At 40.0% G+C, this 13,088-nt stretch overlaps 6 non-coding genes across 6 annotated transcripts; 2 read left to right on the top strand and 4 right to left on the bottom strand.

Annotated features, from left to right (window-relative positions):
* Positions 1–2,669: 2,669 nt before the first annotated feature.
* On the top strand, positions 2,670–2,788 carry LOC130661643 (5S ribosomal RNA). Its single transcript, XR_008988821.1, has one exon. It is a non-coding gene; the product is annotated as a 5S ribosomal RNA (ribosomal RNA).
* A 350-nt stretch (positions 2,789–3,138) lies between these two features.
* Positions 3,139–3,303, bottom strand: LOC130659909 (U1 spliceosomal RNA). Its single transcript, XR_008987113.1, has one exon. It is a non-coding gene; the product is annotated as a U1 spliceosomal RNA (small nuclear RNA).
* Positions 3,304–3,488: 185 nt separating this feature from the next.
* LOC130660958 (U2 spliceosomal RNA) lies at positions 3,489–3,680 on the bottom strand. Its single transcript, XR_008988154.1, has one exon. It is a non-coding gene; the product is annotated as a U2 spliceosomal RNA (small nuclear RNA).
* A 4,865-nt stretch (positions 3,681–8,545) lies between these two features.
* Positions 8,546–8,664, top strand: LOC130661642 (5S ribosomal RNA). Its single transcript, XR_008988819.1, has one exon. It is a non-coding gene; the product is annotated as a 5S ribosomal RNA (ribosomal RNA).
* A 350-nt stretch (positions 8,665–9,014) lies between these two features.
* On the bottom strand, positions 9,015–9,179 carry LOC130659908 (U1 spliceosomal RNA). The gene has a single exon (XR_008987112.1). It is a non-coding gene; the product is annotated as a U1 spliceosomal RNA (small nuclear RNA).
* A 185-nt stretch (positions 9,180–9,364) lies between these two features.
* On the bottom strand, positions 9,365–9,556 carry LOC130660956 (U2 spliceosomal RNA). The gene has a single exon (XR_008988153.1). It is a non-coding gene; the product is annotated as a U2 spliceosomal RNA (small nuclear RNA).
* Positions 9,557–13,088: the final 3,532 nt, after the last annotated feature.

The following is a 13,088-nucleotide window of genomic DNA, read 5'->3' as shown; positions in this document are numbered from 1 at the left end:
TCCAGTAGCTGGTGCGCTTTTCCTCGCAGCTTTAGTGGCGAGTTGTTTTCGTGGAGCCTTTCCTCCAGTAGATTTACGTGCAGTTTGCTTTGTACGAGCCATATTTTAAGAAGTCGATGTAGTACGGATACACAAGACGGTCTAAAATGCACTATCGCGCCAAAGTTTTATTTCTCATATTGATTGACAGCTAAGGTTCAAAACAAACCATTTGATTGGTGCTAAGAAAGTAATTTCTGATTGGCTGCATAATGACATTACGCTCATTACTTTAACATTTTTATAAAATCTGTGTTTTTTGGCTACGGGAAAACGGCTGTATCTTCTGATACACAAAAGCTTTTGACTTTTTTTTTTTTTAGTAAGTAGCAGAAGGTTTGGCGAATTCCAACGATGCCAAATTTATTGCCTTACTGAAACATTAAGACCACGAATTTTTAAAAAAACTACAGTTTTACTTAAAAAAATGTACAAAATGTTCGGAACATTTTGTAATGACGCAACTCTATTGGTTAATTAGGGTGTTTCCACGAGCAGTAGGTAATTTTATGGCCTCTTTTTAAAGCTGTCTGAATTCTGTTAACTCAAACGTTGTTTTTGTACTCGTTCTGTACGCAACTATATCAATATGTCTGGACGCGGAAAAGGAGGTAAAGGATTGGGAAAAGGAGGTGCTAAACGTCACCGAAAAATTCTTCGTGATAACATTCAGGGAATCACAAAACCTGCTATTCGACGTCTTGCTCGACGAGGTGGTGTCAAACGTATCTCTGGCCTTATCTATGAGGAAACCAGAGGTGTACTGAAGGTTTTCTTAGAGAATGTTATTCGTGATGCTGTAACCTACACAGAGCACGCTAAACGCAAGACCGTTACCGCTATGGATGTTGTTTATGCCTTAAAACGTCAAGGAAGAACTCTTTACGGATTCGGAGGTTAAGCGTTGTCATTGCTCAACAAAAACGGCTATTTTTATAGCCACAAATCTTTTAAAACATTACTTTGTGCACGCTTCCAAATTACACAATGTGTAAAGTCTTGTCACAGTTACATTTATTGCTATACGATACTATGTCATATATGACACAAAAAAAATTTAGAAATACTTTGTAGGGTTAATTTGCCTGGGAGTGTTTCCGTGAAAAGCTGGGTTAAGTTAAATGTAAGCAATAACATGGATCAATGTACTTGTCTTTTCTGCAAGTACAGCTAATAATACGTATGAAAAGTGAAGCTAATCCACACACACACATGGGGAAGTATTTTAAATGTAGGCTAGTGTTCTTAAGCACATTATTTAGAAGTTTTATTAACTTCGGTTAACTTGTAGTGACGCCAAGTAAATGTTTTTTTAAAGATGTGTGGTCTTAAAAAAGACCGTTTGTGTTTGGTAGACGTTGGTTTACTTGCTGCTTGTGTATTTTGTGACGGCTTTTGTTCCTTCACTGACTGCGTGTTTTGCAAGTTCTCCAGGCAAGAGAAGACGTACTGCGGTTTGAATTTCACGAGAAGAGATGGTCGACTTTTTGTTTTGAAGAGCCAAACGCGAAGCTTCGGAAGCAATGCGCTCAAAGATGTCGTTGACAAATGAGTTCATGATGCTCATAGCTTTGCTTGAAACTCCGACATCTGGGTGAACTTGTTTCAAAACATTGTAGATGTAAATAGCATAACTTTCCTTTCTCTTTCTCTTGCGTTTCTTTTCACCAGTTCCACCAATCTTTCCTCCTTTTTTGCCGGCTCTTTTTTCACCTTTCTTGGCTACTTTAGGTGCCTGTTTTCCTCCTTTAGCTGCTGCGTCAGACATGGTTAAAAATTTTTGCTACTTAACTTGTAAATAAGCATTAAACTGCAAGTCAAAACTTTTTGTTTATAAGTAAAAAAATCGGATCGAATTCGATCCGAAAACGCCGATACGCAATTTAATTGGTTAAAAAAAAAATCTTTTGTTTAATACTTAATTATGATTGGTTAAAAAAACATGATTTCGATCCTATTTTTATGATGAAAAAACGAGTAAAGTTTATTTCGTTAACACTTACGTTAAATATTCGTACGTTTTTGTATTAACTTACAAATCAAATCGCAGTTATGTCTGGACGTGGAAAAGGTGGAAAAGCTAAGGCTAAAGCCAAGACAAGATCCTCAAGAGCTGGACTTCAATTTCCAGTCGGTAGAGTGCATAGATTCCTTCGTAGAGGGCACTATGCTAACCGAATTGGATCTGGAGCACCAGTTTACTTAGCAGCCGTCTTGGAATATTTATCTGCTGAGATATTGGAGTTGGCTGGTAACGCAGCAAGAGACAACAAAAAAGCTAGGATTATTCCAAGACATTTACAATTGGCTGTTCGTAATGATGAAGAATTAAACAAACTTTTGAGCGGTGTAACCATTGCAGCTGGTGGTGTTTTGCCAAACATTCAAGCTGTCTTACTCCCAAAGAAGAACGACAAAGGACAGAAGAAGTAAACCGCTACACTCAGAAAACAACGGCTATTTTTATAGCCACACATCTTTAAAAAAACATTGTTTTTTTCACAAAACTATAACCTTAAAGTCTAATAGATAATCCATGCATACGCCTTGTCCTAAGTAACTCAAAGAAATTAAATAAAAAAATTTGATCACAACGTCAAAATAAATTGCACGTATTTGCCCCTACTAATGTCTACGGCCATACCACGATGAACACACCCGTTCTCGTCTGATCACGGAAGTTAAGCATCGTCGGGCCGGGATAGTACTTGGATGGGGGACCGCCTGGGAACTCCCGGTGTCGTAGGCTTTTCATTTTCATTTGTTGCCTTTTCATTTCAATGGTGCTGTGATATATTTCTTGTTATAACAATTAAGGAACGTGGCGGTTGTTGAAAGTGTTTCCTATGACATTTTCCTACGACATTTTCAGGTGATAGTACGAGAAAAAAGAGCTTTCAAATGCATACAAACTCGATCTATTGCCGATCATCCAATAACCCTGACGGAATGGCAAATAAAATAAAATTCCGCCGCCTTCCGAGGACTTATATCGCAATCACGTTTCGTAACAGCCAAGCGAGGTTTTACCTTAGCGTTTAAGTCACCACCGACATTTGGCCGCGCAACTTTTCTAAGCTCATTCATTTTGACTTAAGGAGGGGGCGAGCGCGGACGCAGGCCCCCACTACCAGAAATTGTACGGTCGAGTTACTGACGTTTGCAGTAATCGCAGAGGTCAGCCCAAGCGTAGTGCAATGCAAGAGCCTCACTCTGGAAGAAAACCCTCATTGATCAGTCTTTACTTCCCCGTCAGGTAAGTATGAGTTGGAACTGCACCGTAGCATGAGGGTACCCTTCAAAGTTTGTTAATGCTTGTGGCTTGAGTGTGTTATAAACTGCCGTGTCGCGGGGCATAGGCTGTATTCTCCCCCAGTGTACGCGTTTTGTTCCCGCCGTAGACTATGCAGAGTGCCGTCGGAAAGAGGACTGCTATTATTCTTTTATTGCTTATGTGGGCCGCCATCGGTAATAGTGCAACACCAAGGCAACCCGTGGTCACGGCGTGAATGAATCCACCTCCATGACCCAAGGCCAAAAATCAGATTAATATACTGACCATTCAGAGAATGGCCTACCAGATATTAAACTGATAAGAACAGATACTACACTTGATCTTAGCCATTAGGCCGAGAAGCGATAAAGAACAAGCGTTGCCATGATAGGCATCGTCCACACACCGTAACTGCTTGTGGAGCATGTCACGTTACTGTAAAGCTTACAACTGTCACCGCGTACGGATGGACGGCGACATAGTAAAAATCACGGCTGTTGATTTAGCCGTAGGATGGAGAGCGACTGTAGCGAGTGGATGGTAACTTACATGAATGCTAACAAAGGCGACGATACTAAGTGCGTGATATTACTTTCCAATATGACTGCGTACATTCCGTTTATCAACGCATTACGCCAGAACGTGCGCGCGCGTTACACAGTAGACCATGCAGCCGAAATGCGACAGTGCGACCCTGCCAGGAGTCGAACCTGGAATCCCCTGATTCGTAGTCAGATGCCTTATCCATTGGGCCACAGGGCCATGCTTATGACTTCGCCCCATCGTTATTTTGGCTTGCGCATTCGTTTTACTTACGACAGAATTCTTCGTGTTTGTAGCCATGAAAGAAAGGGACTTCTGTGAGTGAATTTTTTTACTGTGGTCTAATAAAAAAGTCGAAACGCAGTGCCCAATATATGAATTGCTCCTAATAGCCGGAAACAGGCCGTGTCGATGATGTAGGCCGACATACGCAACGCAAACCAAAGAACGCTTTATGAAAATCCTAACACGGGCGCGGAAGAAGCCCAAATTAACAGAGTAGATGTAATGCTGAAGACCTCAAACTCCAGCAGCTTCTCTTTCAGACTATTGCGTCGTGCTACAAATAAAAATTAACATGCTTTCGCATAGTCGCGGCACCCAAAACGGACATTATACGATGTACAGAAACACACATTTCTGTTTTCGCGCCAAATCAATTCCCGGGAGTGGTACTTTTACGTCCGCATACTTCGCACCGTCTTAAATTATATCTCATTTACACGGTAATGTTTAGTATACTTCTACTGTGATAACAAGCATCGTTTATCGTTGGATTGTTGTAAGAAAACATTAAAAATGAGTGAAGCAGCTTCTCCAAAGAAAATCGCACCCAAGAAGAAACCTGCTGCAAAGAAGACAGCTGATCACCCTAAATATGTGGACATGATCAAGGCTGCTATCGCTACCCTAAAGGAACGCGGTGGTTCATCTCGCCAAGCTATTACAAAATATATTCATGCAAATTACAAAGTTGCTGAAAACTCAGATCATCATCTGAAAATGGCTCTTAAACGAGGAGTAACATCAGGCGATTTGATTCAAACTAAAGGCACTGGTGCTTCTGGATCATTCAAGCTAGGTCAGGTAAAAAAAGAAAAACCTAAGAAAAAGGCCGCAGCAAAAAAGCCAACGGCAAAGAAGCCTACTGCAAAGAAAAGTACACCAAAAAAGAAGCCAGCAAAGAAGAGCACGCCAAAGAAAGCAGCAAAGAAGCCTGCCACAAAGAAAGCCTCGGCTAAGAAACCAGCAGCTAAGAAACCCACAAAGAAGCCTGTTGCTAAAAAACCTGCAGCAAAGAAGGTCAAAAAGACTCCCAAAAAGGCAGCAAAGAAGACCGCAAAAAAATAATTTGTGTGTATCTGGCTATTACATTAACAAACGGCTATTTTTATAGCCACACATTTACAAAAAAACATTATCTTGGTACAAAGTTAAACTTGTTTAAGTCACTTAAACAGTTAAAAAAGAGTAATTTTAAGATTAGATTCCCTAAGTTTAAGTATTTTCGTTTTTAAATTTCTTATTTTCTTGCTTTTACTTTTCTTGCCCTTCATATTTTTAACATTGTCAAACTTTATGTAGCATAAAATTTTTATGTAGCATAAAATTTAAACAGAAAGCAGAACAAAGTTTGATATAAAAAGCTAGCCGTAATATTTTTTATGGATGTGTGGCTATAAAAATAGCCGTTTTTTGTTTGGTAAGATGCTTAGGCACGTTCCCCACGAATTCTTCTTGCCAACTGGATGTCTTTAGGCATGATTGTAACTCGTTTTGCGTGAATGGCACACAAGTTAGTATCCTCGAACAAGCCAACAAGGTACGCTTCAGAAGCCTCTTGCAGAGCCATAACGGCTGTGCTCTGGAATCGCAGATCTGTTTTGAAGTCCTGAGCAATTTCTCGCACAAGACGCTGGAAAGGCAACTTGCGGATCAAGAGCTCGGTTGACTTCTGGTATCTTCTGATTTCTCTGAGAGCAACTGTACCAGGTCTGTAACGATGTGGTTTTTTCACTCCTCCAGTAGCTGGTGCGCTTTTCCTCGCAGCTTTAGTGGCGAGTTGTTTTCGTGGAGCCTTTCCTCCAGTAGATTTACGTGCAGTTTGCTTTGTACGAGCCATATTTTAAGAAGTCGATGTAGTACGGATACACAAGACGGTCTAAAATGCACTATCGCGCCAAAGTTTTATTTCTCATATTGATTGACAGCTAAGGTTCAAAACAAACCATTTGATTGGTGCTAAGAAAGTAATTTCTGATTGGCTGCATAATGACATTACGCTCATTACTTTAACATTTTTATAAAATCTGTGTTTTTTGGCTACGGGAAAACGGCTGTATCTTCTGATACACAAAAGCTTTTGACTTTTTTTTTTTTTAGTAAGTAGCAGAAGGTTTGGCGAATTCCAACGATGCCAAATTTATTGCCTTACTGAAACATTAAGACCACGAATTTTTAAAAAAACTACAGTTTTACTTAAAAAAATGTACAAAATGTTCGGAACATTTTGTAATGACGCAACTCTATTGGTTAATTAGGGTGTTTCCACGAGCAGTAGGTAATTTTATGGCCTCTTTTTAAAGCTGTCTGAATTCTGTTAACTCAAACGTTGTTTTTGTACTCGTTCTGTACGCAACTATATCAATATGTCTGGACGCGGAAAAGGAGGTAAAGGATTGGGAAAAGGAGGTGCTAAACGTCACCGAAAAATTCTTCGTGATAACATTCAGGGAATCACAAAACCTGCTATTCGACGTCTTGCTCGACGAGGTGGTGTCAAACGTATCTCTGGCCTTATCTATGAGGAAACCAGAGGTGTACTGAAGGTTTTCTTAGAGAATGTTATTCGTGATGCTGTAACCTACACAGAGCACGCTAAACGCAAGACCGTTACCGCTATGGATGTTGTTTATGCCTTAAAACGTCAAGGAAGAACTCTTTACGGATTCGGAGGTTAAGCGTTGTCATTGCTCAACAAAAACGGCTATTTTTATAGCCACAAATCTTTTAAAACATTACTTTGTGCACGCTTCCAAATTACACAATGTGTAAAGTCTTGTCACAGTTACATTTATTGCTATACGATACTATGTCATATATGACACAAAAAAAATTTAGAAATACTTTGTAGGGTTAATTTGCCTGGGAGTGTTTCCGTGAAAAGCTGGGTTAAGTTAAATGTAAGCAATAACATGGATCAATGTACTTGTCTTTTCTGCAAGTACAGCTAATAATACGTATGAAAAGTGAAGCTAATCCACACACACACATGGGGAAGTATTTTAAATGTAGGCTAGTGTTCTTAAGCACATTATTTAGAAGTTTTATTAACTTCGGTTAACTTGTAGTGACGCCAAGTAAATGTTTTTTTAAAGATGTGTGGTCTTAAAAAAGACCGTTTGTGTTTGGTAGACGTTGGTTTACTTGCTGCTTGTGTATTTTGTGACGGCTTTTGTTCCTTCACTGACTGCGTGTTTTGCAAGTTCTCCAGGCAAGAGAAGACGTACTGCGGTTTGAATTTCACGAGAAGAGATGGTCGACTTTTTGTTTTGAAGAGCCAAACGCGAAGCTTCGGAAGCAATGCGCTCAAAGATGTCGTTGACAAATGAGTTCATGATGCTCATAGCTTTGCTTGAAACTCCGACATCTGGGTGAACTTGTTTCAAAACATTGTAGATGTAAATAGCATAACTTTCCTTTCTCTTTCTCTTGCGTTTCTTTTCACCAGTTCCACCAATCTTTCCTCCTTTTTTGCCGGCTCTTTTTTCACCTTTCTTGGCTACTTTAGGTGCCTGTTTTCCTCCTTTAGCTGCTGCGTCAGACATGGTTAAAAATTTTTGCTACTTAACTTGTAAATAAGCATTAAACTGCAAGTCAAAACTTTTTGTTTATAAGTAAAAAAATCGGATCGAATTCGATCCGAAAACGCCGATACGCAATTTAATTGGTTAAAAAAAAAATCTTTTGTTTAATACTTAATTATGATTGGTTAAAAAAACATGATTTCGATCCTATTTTTATGATGAAAAAACGAGTAAAGTTTATTTCGTTAACACTTACGTTAAATATTCGTACGTTTTTGTATTAACTTACAAATCAAATCGCAGTTATGTCTGGACGTGGAAAAGGTGGAAAAGCTAAGGCTAAAGCCAAGACAAGATCCTCAAGAGCTGGACTTCAATTTCCAGTCGGTAGAGTGCATAGATTCCTTCGTAGAGGGCACTATGCTAACCGAATTGGATCTGGAGCACCAGTTTACTTAGCAGCCGTCTTGGAATATTTATCTGCTGAGATATTGGAGTTGGCTGGTAACGCAGCAAGAGACAACAAAAAAGCTAGGATTATTCCAAGACATTTACAATTGGCTGTTCGTAATGATGAAGAATTAAACAAACTTTTGAGCGGTGTAACCATTGCAGCTGGTGGTGTTTTGCCAAACATTCAAGCTGTCTTACTCCCAAAGAAGAACGACAAAGGACAGAAGAAGTAAACCGCTACACTCAGAAAACAACGGCTATTTTTATAGCCACACATCTTTAAAAAAACATTGTTTTTTTCACAAAACTATAACCTTAAAGTCTAATAGATAATCCATGCATACGCCTTGTCCTAAGTAACTCAAAGAAATTAAATAAAAAAATTTGATCACAACGTCAAAATAAATTGCACGTATTTGCCCCTACTAATGTCTACGGCCATACCACGATGAACACACCCGTTCTCGTCTGATCACGGAAGTTAAGCATCGTCGGGCCGGGATAGTACTTGGATGGGGGACCGCCTGGGAACTCCCGGTGTCGTAGGCTTTTCATTTTCATTTGTTGCCTTTTCATTTCAATGGTGCTGTGATATATTTCTTGTTATAACAATTAAGGAACGTGGCGGTTGTTGAAAGTGTTTCCTATGACATTTTCCTACGACATTTTCAGGTGATAGTACGAGAAAAAAGAGCTTTCAAATGCATACAAACTCGATCTATTGCCGATCATCCAATAACCCTGACGGAATGGCAAATAAAATAAAATTCCGCCGCCTTCCGAGGACTTATATCGCAATCACGTTTCGTAACAGCCAAGCGAGGTTTTACCTTAGCGTTTAAGTCACCACCGACATTTGGCCGCGCAACTTTTCTAAGCTCATTCATTTTGACTTAAGGAGGGGGCGAGCGCGGACGCAGGCCCCCACTACCAGAAATTGTACGGTCGAGTTACTGACGTTTGCAGTAATCGCAGAGGTCAGCCCAAGCGTAGTGCAATGCAAGAGCCTCACTCTGGAAGAAAACCCTCATTGATCAGTCTTTACTTCCCCGTCAGGTAAGTATGAGTTGGAACTGCACCGTAGCATGAGGGTACCCTTCAAAGTTTGTTAATGCTTGTGGCTTGAGTGTGTTATAAACTGCCGTGTCGCGGGGCATAGGCTGTATTCTCCCCCAGTGTACGCGTTTTGTTCCCGCCGTAGACTATGCAGAGTGCCGTCGGAAAGAGGACTGCTATTATTCTTTTATTGCTTATGTGGGCCGCCATCGGTAATAGTGCAACACCAAGGCAACCCGTGGTCACGGCGTGAATGAATCCACCTCCATGACCCAAGGCCAAAAATCAGATTAATATACTGACCATTCAGAGAATGGCCTACCAGATATTAAACTGATAAGAACAGATACTACACTTGATCTTAGCCATTAGGCCGAGAAGCGATAAAGAACAAGCGTTGCCATGATAGGCATCGTCCACACACCGTAACTGCTTGTGGAGCATGTCACGTTACTGTAAAGCTTACAACTGTCACCGCGTACGGATGGACGGCGACATAGTAAAAATCACGGCTGTTGATTTAGCCGTAGGATGGAGAGCGACTGTAGCGAGTGGATGGTAACTTACATGAATGCTAACAAAGGCGACGATACTAAGTGCGTGATATTACTTTCCAATATGACTGCGTACATTCCGTTTATCAACGCATTACGCCAGAACGTGCGCGCGCGTTACACAGTAGACCATGCAGCCGAAATGCGACAGTGCGACCCTGCCAGGAGTCGAACCTGGAATCCCCTGATTCGTAGTCAGATGCCTTATCCATTGGGCCACAGGGCCATGCTTATGACTTCGCCCCATCGTTATTTTGGCTTGCGCATTCGTTTTACTTACGACAGAATTCTTCGTGTTTGTAGCCATGAAAGAAAGGGACTTCTGTGAGTGAATTTTTTTACTGTGGTCTAATAAAAAAGTCGAAACGCAGTGCCCAATATATGAATTGCTCCTAATAGCCGGAAACAGGCCGTGTCGATGATGTAGGCCGACATACGCAACGCAAACCAAAGAACGCTTTATGAAAATCCTAACACGGGCGCGGAAGAAGCCCAAATTAACAGAGTAGATGTAATGCTGAAGACCTCAAACTCCAGCAGCTTCTCTTTCAGACTATTGCGTCGTGCTACAAATAAAAATTAACATGCTTTCGCATAGTCGCGGCACCCAAAACGGACATTATACGATGTACAGAAACACACATTTCTGTTTTCGCGCCAAATCAATTCCCGGGAGTGGTACTTTTACGTCCGCATACTTCGCACCGTCTTAAATTATATCTCATTTACACGGTAATGTTTAGTATACTTCTACTGTGATAACAAGCATCGTTTATCGTTGGATTGTTGTAAGAAAACATTAAAAATGAGTGAAGCAGCTTCTCCAAAGAAAATCGCACCCAAGAAGAAACCTGCTGCAAAGAAGACAGCTGATCACCCTAAATATGTGGACATGATCAAGGCTGCTATCGCTACCCTAAAGGAACGCGGTGGTTCATCTCGCCAAGCTATTACAAAATATATTCATGCAAATTACAAAGTTGCTGAAAACTCAGATCATCATCTGAAAATGGCTCTTAAACGAGGAGTAACATCAGGCGATTTGATTCAAACTAAAGGCACTGGTGCTTCTGGATCATTCAAGCTAGGTCAGGTAAAAAAAGAAAAACCTAAGAAAAAGGCCGCAGCAAAAAAGCCAACGGCAAAGAAGCCTACTGCAAAGAAAAGTACACCAAAAAAGAAGCCAGCAAAGAAGAGCACGCCAAAGAAAGCAGCAAAGAAGCCTGCCACAAAGAAAGCCTCGGCTAAGAAACCAGCAGCTAAGAAACCCACAAAGAAGCCTGTTGCTAAAAAACCTGCAGCAAAGAAGGTCAAAAAGACTCCCAAAAAGGCAGCAAAGAAGACCGCAAAAAAATAATTTGTGTGTATCTGGCTATTACATTAACAAACGGCTATTTTTATAGCCACACATTTACAAAAAAACATTATCTTGGTACAAAGTTAAACTTGTTTAAGTCACTTAAACAGTTAAAAAAGAGTAATTTTAAGATTAGATTCCCTAAGTTTAAGTATTTTCGTTTTTAAATTTCTTATTTTCTTGCTTTTACTTTTCTTGCCCTTCATATTTTTAACATTGTCAAACTTTATGTAGCATAAAATTTTTATGTAGCATAAAATTTAAACAGAAAGCAGAACAAAGTTTGATATAAAAAGCTAGCCGTAATATTTTTTATGGATGTGTGGCTATAAAAATAGCCGTTTTTTGTTTGGTAAGATGCTTAGGCACGTTCCCCACGAATTCTTCTTGCCAACTGGATGTCTTTAGGCATGATTGTAACTCGTTTTGCGTGAATGGCACACAAGTTAGTATCCTCGAACAAGCCAACAAGGTACGCTTCAGAAGCCTCTTGCAGAGCCATAACGGCTGTGCTCTGGAATCGCAGATCTGTTTTGAAGTCCTGAGCAATTTCTCGCACAAGACGCTGGAAAGGCAACTTGCGGATCAAGAGCTCGGTTGACTTCTGGTATCTTCTGATTTCTCTGAGAGCAACTGTACCAGGTCTGTAACGATGTGGTTTTTTCACTCCTCCAGTAGCTGGTGCGCTTTTCCTCGCAGCTTTAGTGGCGAGTTGTTTTCGTGGAGCCTTTCCTCCAGTAGATTTACGTGCAGTTTGCTTTGTACGAGCCATATTTTAAGAAGTCGATGTAGTACGGATACACAAGACGGTCTAAAATGCACTATCGCGCCAAAGTTTTATTTCTCATATTGATTGACAGCTAAGGTTCAAAACAAACCATTTGATTGGTGCTAAGAAAGTAATTTCTGATTGGCTGCATAATGACATTACGCTCATTACTTTAACATTTTTATAAAATCTGTGTTTTTTGGCTACGGGAAAACGGCTGTATCTTCTGATACACAAAAGCTTTTGACTTTTTTTTTTTTTAGTAAGTAGCAGAAGGTTTGGCGAATTCCAACGATGCCAAATTTATTGCCTTACTGAAACATTAAGACCACGAATTTTTAAAAAAACTACAGTTTTACTTAAAAAAATGTACAAAATGTTCGGAACATTTTGTAATGACGCAACTCTATTGGTTAATTAGGGTGTTTCCACGAGCAGTAGGTAATTTTATGGCCTCTTTTTAAAGCTGTCTGAATTCTGTTAACTCAAACGTTGTTTTTGTACTCGTTCTGTACGCAACTATATCAATATGTCTGGACGCGGAAAAGGAGGTAAAGGATTGGGAAAAGGAGGTGCTAAACGTCACCGAAAAATTCTTCGTGATAACATTCAGGGAATCACAAAACCTGCTATTCGACGTCTTGCTCGACGAGGTGGTGTCAAACGTATCTCTGGCCTTATCTATGAGGAAACCAGAGGTGTACTGAAGGTTTTCTTAGAGAATGTTATTCGTGATGCTGTAACCTACACAGAGCACGCTAAACGCAAGACCGTTACCGCTATGGATGTTGTTTATGCCTTAAAACGTCAAGGAAGAACTCTTTACGGATTCGGAGGTTAAGCGTTGTCATTGCTCAACAAAAACGGCTATTTTTATAGCCACAAATCTTTTAAAACATTACTTTGTGCACGCTTCCAAATTACACAATGTGTAAAGTCTTGTCACAGTTACATTTATTGCTATACGATACTATGTCATATATGACACAAAAAAAATTTAGAAATACTTTGTAGGGTTAATTTGCCTGGGAGTGTTTCCGTGAAAAGCTGGGTTAAGTTAAATGTAAGCAATAACATGGATCAATGTACTTGTCTTTTCTGCAAGTACAGCTAATAATACGTATGAAAAGTGAAGCTAATCCACACACACACATGGGGAAGTATTTTAAATGTAGGCTAGTGTTCTTAAGCACATTATTTAGAAGTTTTATTAACTTCGGTTAACTTGTAGTGACGC

The sequence above is a fragment of the Hydractinia symbiolongicarpus genome, chromosome 9 (genome assembly GCF_029227915.1).
Source record: "Hydractinia symbiolongicarpus strain clone_291-10 chromosome 9, HSymV2.1, whole genome shotgun sequence".
Classification (NCBI taxonomy): domain Eukaryota; kingdom Metazoa; phylum Cnidaria; class Hydrozoa; order Anthoathecata; family Hydractiniidae; genus Hydractinia; species Hydractinia symbiolongicarpus.
Note: the sequence above shows the minus strand (reverse complement) of the source record. Positions and strands in the feature narration are given on the sequence as shown.